Source organism: Oryzias latipes, chromosome 1 (genome assembly GCF_053564925.1).
Source record: "Oryzias latipes strain Hd-rR chromosome 1, Olatipes_Hd-rR_3.1".
NCBI lineage: Eukaryota > Metazoa > Chordata > Actinopteri > Beloniformes > Adrianichthyidae > Oryzias > Oryzias latipes.
In genome coordinates this window covers 23,768,464-23,784,720 of record NC_136237.1, presented here as the reverse complement: position 1 = coordinate 23,784,720, position 16,257 = coordinate 23,768,464, and the positions used below count along the sequence as shown (strand labels likewise).

At 41.0% G+C, this 16,257-nt stretch overlaps 1 long non-coding RNA gene across 1 annotated transcript; it reads left to right on the top strand.

Moving 5' to 3' along the window:
* The first annotated feature begins 1,779 nt into the window (after positions 1-1,779).
* LOC144994355 (uncharacterized) lies at positions 1,780-2,401 on the top strand. Its single transcript, XR_013657877.1, has 2 exons — positions 1,780-1,991; positions 2,319-2,401. It is a non-coding gene; the product is annotated as an uncharacterized LOC144994355 (long non-coding RNA).
* Positions 2,402-16,257: the final 13,856 nt, after the last annotated feature.

The window sequence follows — 16,257 nt, the reverse complement described above, 5'->3', positions numbered from 1 at the left end:
GATTGTCTGAAGTTTTTCCTTGTGAAGTCAAATATTGTTTTTTATTCTGTCGTCAGTTTCTTCTGAGGAGGCTGCTACCATTGGCGCGGAACGAGGAGAGGCGTCGCCTCCTGCGAATTTACGGTCCTAACTAAAATGGTAAGTTTATTAAAAAACGCATGAGAAAACCATCACCAGTAATTATTACACATTTGAAAAAAATAGACAAACTAGGCTTTTCAAATCAATGAATTCCTATTATTTACTCAAAAAAACACATTTTTGTCTCATTTTTAAAAAACAAATTTGCATGTGGACATTTCAGTAATAATTAGAAATGTATATTTCTGATTTGAACACCTTTTTAATTGAGTTTATGTACAAATAGAAACATTTTTCATTTTTTTGAATAGAAACATTTGTCATTTTTTGCTTAAAAAAGTTATGTTAGATCTAGAGCTGTGACGATAACCGCATCACCGCGGTGATGAGGTCATCAAAATGAGGTCCATTTTAACTGTCAAATTAGACATTTCTAAATGAATTTTGGTACACATTTACCATGGACCTTTTTTAAAATGAAATGTCAAATACCATTTTCATTATCATTTTAATTAAGTGACAGAATAAGCTGTATTGAGGAAGGAAATGATAAAGCATTTTGAAATATTGCTTTTTCTTTTTAATTTTGAGTCAAAAAATGCAGCTTCATTTTGAAAATGAAAAAGCATTTCTGTTAATCCATTTTAATTGTCAAATTAGACATTTCTAAATGAATTATGCTACACATTTACCAGAGACCGTCTTGAAAATGAAATGTCAAATACCATTTTCATTTTCATTTTAATTAAGTGACAGAATAAGCTGTGTTGAGGAAAGAAATGAAAAAGCATTTTGGTGGATTGCTTTTTCATTTTATTTTTGAGTCAAAAAATGCAGCTTCATTTTGAAAATTAAAAAGCATTTCTGGTTTTGACTTTGCGTTTTATATATGCTACATAATCGCTTCCATAGTTTCTATATGGGAAACCTTTTATCACTCTTCTTCTCTCCTCGTCGCACCCGCCTGCGCGCGCCCGCGGCTGTCACTGTCTCAGAGAAGCACGCGGCACGTGCGCACTCTACTTAAACACGCACACGTGCGCTGTTTCAGAAACACACATGTCCTCATTCTACATAAGTTTGTGTCTTGCGAGAAAATACGACAAATTTGCTGCGTTCTAATTATTCATTTCCATTGTATTCATTTCCATTACAAGCTGCGTGCATTCTTGAGTGCGCGACACGGCCGCCCACCGGAGGATTTTGTGTTGGGGGGTATTACTGCTTACGGCTTGTTGCTTAAAAGCTAACATTGTCTCTCCTCCTGTTTATTCTGCTTGAGACTGTCCGGGGTCGTGCGGTGTATGGGGCACGGACAGCTCTCCAACGAAGCCATCCAAATGATCAGTTGGCTTTCGCTACCCCACTAAAGTGACGGTCCGGCCGGATCGTTACAATAGATATAATTTTGCTGGATGTGACATCCATAGTTACAATTAATAACGACAATGCTAACAATATATTTGTTTTCTTTTCAAACTAACGGACGCAAATCACAGAAGAGAACCCCGTCAAGGTGAGACATTTGTCTTGATATTACAATTTGTTGTGTGTGGAAACAAACTATAGTTAGATACATTGTTTGTTAGATAAATATGCTTTCAGTGTTTTTTTTCTTTGCCCATTGTACAATAAAATGTAAGCTAACCACTCAGCTTGTAAGTACTTCAACGTTAACCGTTTCATGTATTTTTGCAGAATAACAGAAAGAAATGGAAAATCAAAATCCCCCACCACCCCCCCCACCCCCCCAGGAAGATAAACCCCCCCACCCCCACCCCCACCCCACCCCACCCCCAGGAAGATAACCCCCCACCCAAGGAACCCCCAGCCGTGGGCCCAGGCCCCTGGTCTGGCACGCCGATGTGAATCGCGCGAGGCGGGACCGCAGAATCGCCAGCGACAATCAGGTGAGTTGAAAGTGTTTGCTCTAAAACACATCTTTTTCACATACGACACACCTCATTTCTCCACGATTTTTTTTCAAAGAAGCACAATTTATAGTTACAAATACTCTTTTAAAATTGATTTCAAATGAAAACAGACACATTTTAGCCTTTTTAGAGTTTTCCTCATTAAACTTTTCCCGTCTATTACACTGACCTATGTAGAAATGCTTTGTGTAGGCCCAACGTTTAAAATTTCACGTCATTTTCTTATTTAAACAATTTTATACACGCAGATTGTCTGAAGTTTTTCCTTGTGAAGTCAAATATTGTTTTTTATTCTGTCGTCAGTTTATTCTGGGGAGGCTGCTACCATTGGCGCGGAACGAGGAGGAGAGGCGCCGCCTCCGCCAAGTTTACGGTCCTAACTAAAATGGTAAGTTTGACTACTCCTGCTTGTTGTGTGTGAACAGATGAGTCGGTGATGTTATTTTTCAATCAAATGTGCATTAAAAAAGAGGAAATCTAAAAACAAAACATAAACAAAATAGAAAATAATTAAATAATAATTCAAAGAAAAGATTGACCTACAATTTTTTTTTTGCAAATATCTTTTTATTGTTTTTAAACACAGGAACAAAGTTAGAAGCAGTGAAACAGCATATATTGAACAAAAATCCAAAGAAAATGAAAAATTAGTACAAGAAGGTACGTAAAGTTGTCAGGTTGAAATTTTCCTCCTAACCAGGATATTGATCACAGAGTTAACAATATGTCATAACCTTTTCTTGTTTTGTACAAAAACCATTTTTCCCAGTCCTTCAGAAATCTTTCTTCCTTCATTCTTAGTTTGTATGTAAGTCTCTCCATTGTTTGGATTTCTTCCACAATATACATCCATTGTTTGTGTGTTGGGGCTTCAGCCTTCTGCCAATTCTTAGTTATGGCTTTCTTTGCTGCCACAAGAAGAACTTTTACTAGGTTTTGGTCCGTTTTATGTACTGTTCCCTCTAAGTAACCCAGATACGTCACAAGACAGGTTTGGGGTATCTTATACCTGAGTGTTTCACATATAGCAGAGTGGATGGTGTCCCAGAAGGGCTTTATTTTCTCACATTCCCAAAAAATATGTGTCTGATTTGAGTCCTCATCCCTGCAAGTTCTCCAGCAGAGTTGCTGAGTTTTAATTAGTTTGCCCTTGATTTGTGGTGTTGTAAAATATCTTATTTGATTTTTCCAGGCAAATTCTCGCCATTTTAGTGACTGCGTAGTGGTTTGGTGAACTTTCCACATATCATCCCACTTCTCCTCTGAGATTTTCTCTCTCAAATCCTTTTCCCATTTTGCTTTGACATATAGAGTTGAACCCATTTTTGATTCCATAAGGTGCTTATATAGAACTGATATAATCTTGGGAATATTTTCACTGTAGGCCTGTATAAATGTCTTAATTATTGGGTGTACTTTGTGTTCCTCTGTTTTGATTTCCTTTTCATAGTAGTCTTGCATTTGCATATATCTGAATAGGTCCTGATTTATTAGACCATATGTGTCCTTAAGTTCCTGAAATTCTTTCATTTCACCTTTCTTTATCATTGTGCACATGGCCGTAATACCCTTGTCAGCCCATTGTTTAAATCTGTGATCAAATTGTGCAGGTCTAAATTTGTCTTCATATGCTGTCCATTTCAACAATCTGATTTCTTTACCTAATTTTAATTGTTTTATAACATAATACCAGTTCTCAAGAGTAAATAATGTTATTGAATTTAGATCTAAATGCTCTTTAGCAGTGGCTGGGACCCCGTTTTCCCCCATACATGTTTGAATTGGGAATTTGGGTGTAAAAAGTTCTATATCTTTCCATCGGGCAACATACTCTGTATTACACCAGTATACTAAACGATGTATTTGGGCAGCTCTAAAGTATTCTTTTAGATTAGGTAAGGCTCTTCCCCCCTTAATATTGGGTAGTTGTAAAGTGTGGTATCGTATTCTTGGTCGTTTTCCTTCCCATATAAATCTTGATATAAGTTTATCCCATTTTTGGAATTGGGATTGTGGGATCTCTACTGGTAAAGCTAGAAAGAGGTAAAGGAGGCGTGGTAGTATATTCATTTTTATAACATGTATTCTTTCACTTAATCCTAGAGTGTATGTGGACCATCTTTCTATGTCTTTTCTGATATTGATATTTATACGTTCATAGTTATTCTGATAAAGTTTTCCTGGGTCTTTAGGTATATTCACCCCCAGGTACTCAAGTGATTTGGCATCCCATTTTATCTTCCATTCCTTTAAACCTTGATTTGCAACGCAATTAAACATGAGTGTCTGAGTTTTATTTATATTTATTTTGTATCCTGAGCTTTGACCAAATCTATCAAAAATCTTCATCAAATTACCAAATGATTTGACTGGATCTGATAAATAGATCATAACGTCATCCGCGAACAGGCCTATAATATGTTCCTGTCCACCGATGTCTAATCCTGTTATCCTTGTGTCTTGCCTCACCATTTGGGCTAATGGTTCATTATAAAGGGCAAAGAGTACAGGGCTAAGGCAACAGCCCTGTCTAGTCCCCCGTCCGAGACTGAATCTATTTGTGAGGGATCCGTTAATTTTGATTCTACCTGTTGGTTTGCAGTAGAGAGCACTGATACACTTAATTGACTTTTCATTGAATCCAAATTTCTCCAATGTTAAATATAGAAATTCCCAATTGACTCTATCAAATGCCTTTTCGGCATCTAAACTTATTAAGGCAGCTGATAATTTTTTTTTATGTATACTGTTTATGATGAGCACGCACTGCTGTTAAATCTACCGCCCCTCCTCAGCGTCGCAGGATTTTTAACTCTTCCACTGCTGGTCGGTTTTCCTCTGCTTTTAACCAGCTCGTTGTCCCTCCCTCTGCTGCTGATGTTCTTGAGCTGAGTTCCTGGTTCAGTTCCTCCTGCACCAGCATCCTGGATTCTGTGGCTCCTCTAAAGACACTAAAGCCCCGTCCTAAACCTGAGCCCTGGTTCAATGAGAGAACCCGGGCAGCTCGGAGGGCCTGTAGGAAAGCTGAACGCAGGTGGAGGAGGGACAAACTGCAAATCTCACTACAAATCTTGAAGAATTGTTGGCATTTTTACCAGGGCACTGTAAAACTTGCTAAACAAGAGTACTCGGCTAATATTATTGTTCTTAATCAGCATAACCCACGGGTGCTTTTTAAAATGATAGACTCTGTTCTTAATCCTCCACAGGCGGTGTCCTTAGAAGCTTCCACTGACCTGTGCAATATGTTTTTACAGTTTTTTAACAATAAGGTATCAAATATAAGGGCTGACATTACTCTACCTTCCTCCGACCCTTCGACCTGTGTTCTCTGCCCAGCTGTATTTAGAGAATTTGAGCCAGCGTCTCTTCAATTTTTAAATGAATTAGTCAGTCAAAGCAAACCATCAGGTTCTCCCCTAGACTCCATACCTCCTAAGTTTTTCAAGGAGGTCTTCCCCAGCATTGCACAGACGGTCCTCTCTATTATCAACAGCAGTCTTGCTGCTGGTGTCGTCCCCTCCACCTTTAAACATGCAATGGTTCAGCCGATACTTAAAAAACCCAGCCTGGACAGTGCTGTACTGGCCAATTTTAGACCCATCTCCAAGATGCCCTATATCTCTAAACTCTTGGAGAAAGTGGTCTATTCACAGCTGGAGGATTTCTTAAACCAACATAAAATTCCTGAAGTCTTCCAGTCTGGGTTTAGACCCCTTCACAGTACGGAGTCAGCACTGCTAAGAGTCAGCAACGACATTCTCTTGGCCAATGATGCTGGAGATTATGTTGTTCTAGTTCTGCTGGACCTAACTGCAGCATTCGACACCGTAGACCATAGCACTTTAATTTCTAGGCTCCAGAACCTGGTGGGGATTCAAGGTACTGCACTGGACTGGTTCAAATCCTACCTGGCGGAAAGAACCATGTGTGTCAGTTTAGGTGGTTATGAATCCACCACAGCTCGGGTTCCCTATGGGGTCCCACAAGGGTCGGTTTTGGGACCTCTTCTGTTTTCTTTATATCTGTTACCTTTAGGGTCCATTCTAAGAAAACACGGCATTTCCTTTCATTTATACGCTGACGACAGTCAGATCTATCTGCCGCTAAAAAAGGATAATCTCTCTGTGACGCGGCTCCTGTCATGTCTCCATGACATTAAGGACTGGTTGGCCCTAAGTTTCTTGAGTTTGAATGAAAAGAAAACAGAAGTTGTAATTTTTGGACCGAATGATTTTAGTGGACCGTCCCCGATTGATCTGGGCTCTCTGACTGGTTTCTTAAAATCAACTGTTTCTAACTTGGGTGTTAAATTGGAGAGTAATTTTAGGATGGACCAACAGATAAGCTCTGTAGTGAAGTTAAGCTTTTTAAGCCTTCGCCAACTTGCTAAGGTAAAACCTTTTTTAACACCTGCACACTTTGAAACAGTAATCCATGCTTTCATCACGTCCCGGCTGGATTACTGCAACTCTCTTTATCTTGGACTCAGCCAGTCGTCTCTCTTGCGTCTCCAACGTGTTCAAAATGCAGCTGCTCGTCTTATGGTTGGAGCACGCAAAAGAGACCACATCACACCGATCCTAGCATCGCTTCACTGGCTACCTGTGCATTTTAGAATTCATTTTAAGATTCTTCTGCTTGTTTTTAAATCTTTACACGGTCTTGCCCCGCTGTACCTCTCTGAGCTTCTCACTCCCTATTCGCCGGCACGGTGCCTCAGATCAGCTGATCAGATGCTTTTAGAGGTACCGAGGTCCAGACGGAAGCTCAGAGGGGACAGAGCTTTTGCTGTAGCCGCTCCAAAGCTGTGGAATACTTTGCCGCTGGCCATTAGAGAAGCCCCTTCACTGTCCATTTTTAAAACCAGTTTAAAAACCCATTTTTATGCTCTGGCTTTTAACCCAATATGAGACCACTGTTTTTCTAACTGTTTACTGTTTTCTATAGTTTTATCTCCCTCTGTGTTTTCCCCCCCGTAACATGTTTTAATGTTTTTTACTGTTGTGTTCAGCACTTTGTCTCAACTACTGTTGTATGAAAGTGCTATATAAATAAAGTTGAGTTGAGTTGAGTGTTCTTCTTATATTATCGTGTGTTTGTCTACCTTTGACGAATCCGGTTTGGTCCTCATCTATTAAGTTTGATATAAATGATTGGAGTCTATTTGAAATTATAGAGGTGTATATTTTATAGTCAACGTTTAATATAGAAATTGGTCTGTAGTTTTGACAATGTTCCTTGTCCTTTAATGGCTTAGGAAGTACTGTGATGACTGCCTCCTTCCAGGAGGGTGGAGTTTGTCCACTTGATAAAATCCAATTGAAAGTGGAGTGAAGCAGTGGAATAATTATTTCTTCGAATTCTTTATACCATTCTGATGGAAAGCCATCACTCCCAGGTGCCTTGTTTGATTTCAGCTTGCCAATTGTTTTTTTAATTTCTTCCGTGGAAATTTCTGCTGTCATGAGATCATTTTGTTTCGTTCCTATTGAAGGTAGGTCTAATGAGTCTAGTAAGGTTTGCATCTCCTCTTGTTTTGCAGTCTTTGGCTCAGTGTATAAGTCCTCATAATAGTCCCTAAATATATTCTCAATTTCTTCTGGATTACATTTTAATTGATTTGTTTTAGGGTCTCGAATTTTATTAATGTTTAGTTCTACTTGTCTTTCCCGTATTCGTCGAGCCAACAGCCTTGTGGCTTTGGGGCCTGAGTCGTAATAGTTCTGTTGTAAGTATCTTATTCTGACCTACAATTTTTGTTCTCTTTTATGATATTATTAGCTCATTTAAAGAAATCAACATTTTATTTAAGTCAAAAAATGATAGATTTTCTTGTTCAGCCTGATCCAGTAGTCCATCACACTTTCGGTGGGGAGTGGCTTGGTGTCATAAAAGTCAGCCATGGGCATAGCAGAGTAGGCTAGCTCACCAAAGTGCTGCTTTAATAAGTCGAATATAACAGCAGGTGTTTGAGAGTCGTCAGTCAATGGAAGATTACGTAAAGTCACTGTCACTATATCTCTAGCTTTTCCCAACAACTTAGTTAAAACTTCAGTTTTCTGTTGTTGAACTGGAAATTCTTTCTTAGACAGAAAAAGCTCTACCATCTGAACCCACTCATAAACTGAGCATTTGTCACTCCCATCACCTCTGTATATTGGTGGTTCCTTGACGTCAGACTGCATTACAAGTTTGACACCAGACAGGTTCAGCTCAGGATGACTTGGAGCTGTTTGAAAACTGCTGTACGACAATGCTAACAATATATTTGTTTTCTTTTCAAACTAACGGACTTAGTTTGTTTTTTGTGTTTATACTATTTTTTATTAGTTACCAGAATGTAGCTGCTCTTCTGGTCTACGATCGCCAAGCACTCTTAAACATCGGACAATATTATGAGTTTATGTCAAAATGGACTTACAAGAACAAGACGTCAGAATCACCGCTATTGGACATACCGGCGTTCCTGCGCCGCACTCCGTTCAATCTTCCACGAAGGCAATGGTCAAGGAGACGAGGAAGGCGAAGTGGTGTTCTGGTGAAAATCAAGGCGCTCCGAAGAACGTCTAGAGGAAATATCCGACGGTGTGGACGTGACTGCAAAGTTTTGCGCTGGATCCTTCCCGTTTGGCCAGGGGCATCAGCTGACCAAGCGCACCTGCCGGTGGCGGCTCCACCTGTCCGCCGGTCTCGCCGTCAGGTCGTTGGCGTAGATTTCGGCATTCTTCGGCCGCTGAATCGGGCCTTGTCTTCAGCCACGGACGAGCTGATTGTCCGCTCAGCTCTCATAAACGCTAGATCCCTAGCCAACAAAACTTTTATCCTGAACGACTTTTTCACGTCCCGAGAGCTGGATTTTATGTTCTTGACAGAGACGTGGCTTCGGCCTGGTGAACTCACTCCTTTCTCTGAACTTTTGCCTCCGGATTGTGGATTCTTCAGCTCCCCGCGAACTAAAGGCAGAGGCGGAGGAGTCGCCGTCGTGTTCCAGTCCAGGTTTTCTTGTCGGCAGCTCCCGTCTGACCGCTTCTCCGGGATCTCTAGCTTTGAGGTCCAGCTTGTGGAGATCAGATGTGGATCCCCGGTCCTTTGTGTGGTGGTCTACCGACCACCTAAATTTAACAGTGACTTCCTGCAGGACTTTGGAGATCTTTTGTCAGCTATTATTTTAGACTACGATCGTATTTTAATTCTTGGTGACTTTAACATTCATGTGTGTTGTGAGTCCAAGCCACTAACAAAAGATTTCATGGACTTGACCGGCTCTTTTAGTCTGAACCAGTTAGTGCAGTCTCCTACGCATGCAAAAGGACACACACTGGACTTGATTTTAACTCTTGGGTTATGTGCAGAGGTTAAAGAGGTTTGTGATGCCGGGATTTCTGATCATTTACCCGTTTTATTCGAGTTCGAACTTTTAAAGCCTGTACCCGGCTCGCGCCCTTCTGCGCGCCCACGTCGCCTGATCAATGCACAGACGGCGTCGCACTTTGTAGCTGGTCTTAATGAATGTACATTTCTTTTAGATACACAGCAGCATGGAAATGTTGATCAGCTCTTAAATGATTTTAACTCTGTGTGTGAGAATATTTTAGACACTATTGCCCCTTTTAAAACGAAGCGCTGTAATTCAGCATCAGAGCCGTGGCTCAATGAACACACCCGGACGCTCAGGCGCGCTCTCCGACAGGCTGAGAGGAGATGGAAGAAGGACAAGCTCCACATTTCTTTGGAGATTTTGAAAAACTGCTTATCTGAGTATCAGGCAGCTGTCAAAAGTGCCAAGGCACAGTTTATTTCTTCTTATGTGGCGGAGAATCTCAGTAAGCCCCAAATTCTTTTTAACTCTTTGAACTCTCTTTTAAATCCTCAAGATTCATCATCATCATCCTTGACTCCTTCTTCTGCACTCTGTGAACGATTCTTAAGATATTTTATTGATAAAGTAAGTGCTGCCAGGCTTTTATCTGTATCCTGTACCCCAGATCCTGTTATTGTATCTGCACTTTCTGCTGTTTTAGATCATTTTGAACCTGTGACTCTCTCAGAAACTTCTGAGATAGTTCAGCACCTGAGACCCTCTTATTGTCCAGGGGACAGTATTCCCCCCAGACTGCTGAAGGAAGTATTCAGTTCTATCGGTCCCTGGGTAGTCAGTTTTATTAATACTTCTCTTCTTTCAGGTTGCGTTCCAGCTGCCTTTAAACATGCTGTGGTGCAACCACTTCTTAAAAAGAGCAGCTTGGATCCTTCTGTTCTCTCAAACTTTAGGCCCATATCCAAGCTGCCTTTTCTGTCGAAAGTTTTAGAGAAAGCTGTTTACCTTCAGCTACAGGACCATCTAGAGCTCTATGGCATCTTAGACAAATTCCAGTCTGGTTTTAGAGCACGTCACAGTACGGAAACATCTCTACTCAGGGTATACAATGATTTGTTTTTAACTGTCGATTCTGGAGCTTCTGCTGTTTTAATCCTTCTTGACCTTACCGCTGCTTTTGATACGGTGAATCATGATATTTTACTCTCTCGATTAGAGCAATCTGTTGGTTTGAGAGGCACAGCGCTTCAGTGGTTTAAGTCCTATTTATCCAATAGGAGTTTTTCTGTCCAACTGGGACCATTCTCATCCACAATGGTCCCACTCGGACATGGGGTTCCTCAAGGCTCAATTTTAGGTCCTATTTTATTTTCTTTATACCTGCTTCCACTTGGCTCCATCTTTGAAAAACATAATGTCTCATATCACTGTTATGCAGATGACATCCAGATTTATCTACCCTTAAAATCTGGGGGAGTCCAGTGTGTAGAGAACTTACAAAGGTGTTTAGAGGAGGTTAAAGCCTGGATGAACCTAAACTTCCTCAACTTAAATGAAAGTAAAACCGAGGTCCTTCGGTTTGGGAAAACGGACCTCCTGACAGGATGCAGCAGTGCCATTGGGTCATTAGACTCTAACCAGTCTTTTATTAGAAATCTTGGTGTTAGGTTTGGAGTTGCTGGACCCAAAAAGGCAGACGAGGACTTGGTTTGATTTAGTGAGTTTTATTGTAGGATGAAACAGATGATGTTGGGTATTGGATTTTTGGTGTTGGTCTTGGTTCTTTTGGGCTTTTGTTCTTTGGAGGAGGTTTCAGAGTTTCTTGCGAAATTTTGATCTGGAGGCTTGGGTTCTTGTGGCTTCGGTTCTGGTGGCTTTGGAGTGGACGTTGGCTTTGGCGTTGGCTTGGGCGTCGGCTTGGCTTGGTGTGGACTGTGGGCGTTAGCTTTGGCTTGACTTGGCTTGGCTTTGGATTTGGTTTGGGTTTCGGCGTAGGTTTTAGCGTAGACTTCGGCTTTGGCCTTGGCGAGGGCTTTGGCGTAGGCTTTAGTTTGGCTTTGGCTTGGATCGGCGAGTCCTTCATTAGGGCAGACGAACCGACAATGGCTGGAGGGCCAGATGGACTAAATAGGGTCCCTGATTGGATGTTGAACAGGTGTGTGAGACCGGATCATCACGCAGGTGTGCGGGGACGACCCCGACGCCTGACACTTGGGGTCATTTTAGATTGTCATTTTAAATTTGACAAACAAGTTAGTGCAGTGGTCCAGTCCAGCTTTTATCATCTGAGATTAATAAGTAAAGTGAAGCCATATCTCCCCCATGACACCCTGGAAAGGGTTGTTCATGCATTCATCTTTTCCAGACTGGACTATTGTAACTCCCTTTATTCCGGGATCGACCAGTCTCTCCTCCACCGTCTTCAGCTGGTCCAGAACTCCGCTGCCCGACTTCTAACGGGGACCAGACGGCGTGATCATATCACACCAATACTGCGCTCTCTGCACTGGCTGCCTGTTTCTTTTAGAATTGATTTTAAAATCTTACTCTTGGTTTTTAAATGTTTAAATGGTCTGGCACCTCCTTATCTCTCTGAGCTCCTGCAGAGCCATTGTCCTCGTAGAGCTCTGCGATCTGTAGACCAGATGCTCTTAGAGGTTCCAAGGACTCGACTGGTGACCAAGGGGGACAGAGCGTTTTCAGTGGTTGCTCCCAAACTCTGGAATCGTCTCCCCCTGTCTATGAGATCTGCCAGATCCTTAAACGATTTTAAATCTCTGCTAAAAACTCATCTTTTTACATTGGCTTTTAACACCAGAGAGAATGATAATTAGACAGTTTTTTTTTTTTTTTTTTTTTTTTTTTTTTTTTTTGTGTGTTTTCTTTTATTGATGATTTTATTATCATTTTACTGTGTTTCTTTGAATTTTACCTATGGTTTTAGTGTAGTTATACGTGTGCAGCACTTTGGATGTCTGGAAGATGTGAAAGTGCTATACAAATAAAGATTTGATTGATTGATTGATTGAAATCACAGAAGAGAACCCCGTCAAGGTGAGACATTTGTCTTGATATTACAATTTGTTGTGTGTGGAAACAAACTATAGTTAGATACATTGTTTGTTAGATAAATATGCTTTCAGTGTTTTTTTCTTTGCCCATTGTACAATAAAATGTAAGCTAACCACTCAGCTTGTAGGTACTTCAACGTTAACCGTTTAATGTATTTTTGCAGAATAACAGAAAGAAATGGAAAATCAAAATCCCCCACCACCTCCCCCACCCCCCCAGGAAGATAACCCCCACCCCCTCCAAGGAACCCCCAACCTGCCCCCAGCCGTGGGCCCAGGCCCCTGGTCTGGCATACAGTGAATGCCAGAGCGAAGGAAGCCCGCAGAGTCGCTTGGGAAAATCAGGTGAGTTTTCAGTGTTTTTTTTCTTTGCCCATTGTACAATAAAATGTAAGCTAACCACTCAGCTTGTAGGTACTTCAACGTTAACCGTTTAATGTATTTTTGCAGAATAACAGAAAGAAATGGAAAATCAAAATCCCCCACCCCCCCAGGAAGATAACCCCCCACCCCCACCCCACCCAAGGAACCCCCAACCTGCCCACAGCCGTGGGCCAAGGCCCCTGGTCTGGCACGCCGATGTGAATCGCGCGAGGCGGGACCGCAGAATCGCCAGCGACAATCAGGTGAGTTGAAAGTGTTTGCTCTAAAACACATCTTTCTCACATACGACACACCTCATTTCTCCACGATTTGTTTTCAAAGAAGCACAATTTATAGTTACAAATACTCTTTTAAAATTGATTTCACATGAAAAAAAGACACATTTTAGCCTTTTTAGAGTTTTCCTCATTAAACTTTTCCCGTCTATTACACTGACCTATGTAGAAATGCTTTGTGTAGGCCCAACGTTTAAAATTTCACGTCATTTTCTTATTTAAACAATTTTATACACGCAGATTGTCTGAAGTTTTTCCTTGTGAAGTCAAATATTGTTTTTTATTCTGTCGTCAGTTTATTCTGGGGAGGCTGCTACCATTGGCGCGGAACGAGGAGGAGAGGCGCCGCCTCCGCCAAGTTTACGGTCCTAACTAAAATGGTAAGTTTGACTACTCCTGCTTGTTGCGTGTGAACAGATGAGTCGGTGATGTTATTTTTCAATCAAATGTGCATTAAAAAAGAGGAAATCTAAAAACAAAACAAAAACAAAATAGAAAATAATGAAATAATAATTCAAAGAAAAGATTGACCTACAATTTTTGTTCTCTTTTATGATATTATTAGCTCATTTAAAGAAATCCACATTTTATTTAAGTCAAAAAATGATAGATTTTCTTGTTCAGCCTGATCCAGTAGTCCATCACACTTTCGGTGGGGAGTGGCTTGGTGTCATAAAAGTCAGCCATGGGCATAGCAGAGTAGGCTAGCTCACCAAAGTGCTGCTTTAATAAGTCGAATATAACAGCAGGTGTTTGAGAGTCGTCAGTCAATGGAAGATTACGTTAAGTCACTGTCACTACATCTCTAGCTTTTCCCAACAACTTAGTTAAAACTTCAGTTTTCTGTTGTTGAACTGGAAATTCTTTCTTAGACAGAAAAAGCTCTACCATCTGAACCCACTCATAAACTGAGCATTTGTCACTCCCATCACCTCTGTATATTGGTGGTTCCTTGACGTCAGACTGCATTACAAGTTTGACACCAGACAGGTTCAGCTCAGGATGACTTGGAGCTGTTTGAAAACTGCTGTACGACAATGCTAACAATATATTTGTTTTCTTTTCAAACTAACGGACGCAAATCACAGAAGAGAACCCCGTCAAGGTGAGACATTTGTCTTGATATTACAATTTGTTGTGTGTGGAAACAAACTATAGTTAGATACATTGTTTGTTAGATAAATATGCTTTCAGTGTTTTTTTCTTTGCCCATTGTACAATAAAATGTAAGCTAACCACTCAGCTTGTAGGTACTTCAACGTTAACCGTTTAATGTATTTTTGCAGAATAACAGAAAGAAATGGAAAATCAAAATCCCCCACCACCTCCCCCACCCCCCCAGGAAGATAACCCCCACCCCCTCCAAGGAACCCCCAACCTGCCCCCAGCCGTGGGCCCAGGCCCCTGGTCTGGCACGCCGATGTGAATCGCGCGAGGCGGGACCGCAGAATCGCCAGCGACAATCAGGTGAGTTGAAAGTGTTTGCTCTAAAACACATCTTTCTCACATACGACACACCTCATTTCTCCACGATTTTTTTTCAAAACAGCACAATTTATATTTACAAATACTCTTTTAAAATTGATTTCACATGAAAAAAAGACACATTTTAGCCTTTTTAGAGTTTTCCTCATTAAACTTTTCCCGTCTATTACACTGACCTATGTAGAAATGCTTTGTGTAGGCCCAACGTTTAAAATTTCACGTCATTTTCTTATTTAAACAATTTTATACACGCAGATTGTCTGAAGTTTTTCCTTGTGAAGTCAAATATTGTTTTTTATTCTGTCGTCAGTTTATTCTGGGGAGGCTGCTACCATTGGCGCGGAACGAGGAGGAGAGGCGCCGCCTCCGCCAAGTTTACGGTCCTAACTAAAATGGTAAGTTTGACTACTCCTGCTTGTTGCGTGTGAACAGATGAGTCGGTGATGTTATTTTTCAATCAAATGTGCATTAAAAAAGAGGAAATCTAAAAACAAAACAAAAACAAAATAGAAAATAATGAAATAATAATTCAAAGAAAAGATTGCCCTACAATTTTTGTTCTCTTTTATGATATTATTAGCTCATTTAAAGAAATCCACATTTTATTTAAGTCAAAAAATGATAGATTTTCTTGTTCAGCCTGATCCAGTAGTCCATCACACTTTCGGTGGGGAGTGGCTTGGTGTCATAAAAGTCAGCCATGGGCATAGCAGAGTAGGCTAGCTCACCAAAGTGCTGCTTTAATAAGTCGAATATAACAGCAGGTGTTTGAGAGTCGTCAGTCAATGGAAGATTACGTTAAGTCACTGTCACTACATCTCTAGCTTTTCCCAACAACTTAGTTAAAACTTCAGTTTTCTGTTGTTGAACTGGAAATTCTTTCTTAGACAGAAAAAGCTCTACCATCTGAACCCACTCATAAACTGAGCATTTGTCACTCCCATCACCTCTGTATATTGGTGGTTCCTTGACGTCAGACTGCATTACAAGTTTGACACCAGACAGGTTCAGCTCAGGATGACTTGGAGCTGTTTGAAAACTGCTGTACGACAATGCTAACAATATATTTGTTTTCTTTTCAAACTAACGGACGCAAATCACAGAAGAGAACCCCGTCAAGGTGAGACATTTGTCTTGATATTACAATTTGTTGTGTGTGGAAACAAACTATAGTTAGATACATTGTTTGTTAGATAAATATGCTTTCAGTGTTTTTTTCTTTGCCCATTGTACAATAAAATGTAAGCTAACCACTCAGCTTGTAGGTACTTCAACGTTAACCGTTTAATGTATTTTTGCAGAATAACAGAAAGAAATGGAAAATCAAAATCCCCCACCACCTCCCCCACCCCCCCAGGAAGATAACCCCCACCCCCTCCAAGGAACCCCCAACCTGCCCCCAGCCGTGGGCCCAGGCCCCTGGTCTGGCATACAGTGAATGCCAGAGCGAAGGAAGCCCGCAGAGTCGCTTGGGAAAATCAGGTGAGTTTTCAGTGTTTTTTTTCTTTGCCCATTGTACAATAAAATGTAAGCTAACCACTCAGCTTGTAGGTACTTCAACGTTAACCGTTTAATGTATTTTTGCAGAATAACAGAAAGAAATGGAAAATCAAAATCCCCCACCCCCCCAGGAAGATAACCCCCCACCCCCACCCCACCCAAGGAACCCCCAACCTGCCCACAGCCGTGGGCCAAGGCCCCTGGTC